The following is a 1,828-nucleotide window of genomic DNA, read 5'->3' as shown; positions in this document are numbered from 1 at the left end:
GTTGTTTTACTTAGTCCATGACCTGTGCCTTGAGACATAATTTTTAAAATAAATTTTACTATATCTGCAAAAAATTTTTTTGGAATTTTGATATGAATTGAATTGCACCTGTTGATGAAGTTGGAAAGGATTGATATCTTTATTATGTTGATTCTTTCTATCCATTACAAGGTCATCTCTCCATTTATTTAAACGTCCTTTGCATTTGTTCCTTTGGGTTCTGTCATTTTTGGCATAGAGGACCTATGTGTACATTGTTAGATTTGTACCTAATTATTTCTCTCTTTTTTGAAATAATTGTAAATAGTCTTGTATTTTTAATTGTGTTTTCCACATCTTCATTGCTAGCGTATAAAAATATGATCTATTTTCGTATGTTGGTCTTGTATCCTGTGATCTTGCTAAACTTACATATTAGTTCTGGGAGTATTTAAAAGATTGCTTGGAATTTTCTATGTATACAATTATGTCATTTGAAATAGAAACAGTTAAATTTTTTTTCTATTCAAACTGGCTATAGTTTGAATGCATCCCCCAAAGTTTTTGTGTTGGAAACTTAATCCCCAATGCAACAGCGTTAAGAAGTGGAACCTTTAAGAGGTGATTAGGTCATGAGGACTCTGAATGTATTAATGATGTATTGCAGAAGTGACTGAATTATCTCAGGAGTGGGCTCTGGATAAAAAGGATGAGTCTGGCTCCCTCATATCATCCCTTCTCCATCCCTCTCTCTCTTTCTCTCTTGTACCCTTGCCCTTTTGCTTTCTGCCATGGGATGATGCAGCAAGAAGACCCTCACCAAACGCAGGCCCTTGCACCTTGAACTTCTGAGCCTCCAAAACTGTAGGAAATAAACAATTTTCTTAATAAATTATCTAGTCTGTGGCATTCTGTTATAGCAACACAAAATTAACTAACACAAATTTCAGTGTCTTTATTTCTACTGTGTGCCTTATTGCACCAGTGAGAACTTCCAGCACTGTGTGGAATGAGAGTGATGATAGCAAACATCTTCGCCTGGTCCTGATCTTAGGGGGAACTGATTCAGATTCTCACCATTACGTATAATGGTAGCTTTTGTGTTTTCTGTAAATGATCTTTATCAATTTGAGGATATATTTCCCTCTATTACTTATTTTTAGAGAGGTTCTTTAAAATTACAAATAGATGTTGAATTTTGTCATAGATTTGATCTTCATCAACTGATATGATCATGTGATTAGCCTGTTAATATGGTAGATTATACTGGCTTATTTTCAAATATTTAAAAGCATTGCATACCTGAAATAAATCCCACTTGGCTATGGTGCATAATTCTTTTTTACATATTGCTGGATTCAAGTTGCTGATACTTTGTTTAGAAGTGTTTTGTCTAATTTCATATTATATATTGATCTTGTACTGTCTTCCTCTTGTACTGTCTTTGGTTATAATATCAAGGTAATTTTGGCCTCATATAATGACTTGGAAAGATGCTGTAAAGAATTTCTATTTTTTGGAAGATGCTACATAGAATCAGTGTAAGCCTTCTTTAAATGTTCAGGAGAACTCTAAATATTGGAGTGACTTGGATCTTGGCCATAAAACTTTGATTCTTTTCTATCTACATTCTGTCCTCAGGAAATTTAACTTTAGTCTATTTTAAAATATGTCTCACCTGCCAATAAATCCCAAATTTATATCCCCAGCTCCATTCCATTGCACTTAGAATAAATCAAACTTTCCCAACCATAGGGTATCAAATTCCTCACTGGCCTCATTTTTAACCAGTTCTTAAGTTAGGTCCCTGTTTGTCTGCTAGGGTTGCATAACGAATGACCATAGGTTG

The sequence above is a fragment of the Colobus angolensis genome, unplaced genomic scaffold (genome assembly GCF_000951035.1).
Source record: "Colobus angolensis palliatus isolate OR3802 unplaced genomic scaffold, Cang.pa_1.0 Scaffold1, whole genome shotgun sequence".
NCBI classification, from domain to species: domain Eukaryota; kingdom Metazoa; phylum Chordata; class Mammalia; order Primates; family Cercopithecidae; genus Colobus; species Colobus angolensis.
The sequence above is the reverse complement of the archived record's forward strand: the minus strand, read 5'-3'. Positions refer to the sequence as shown.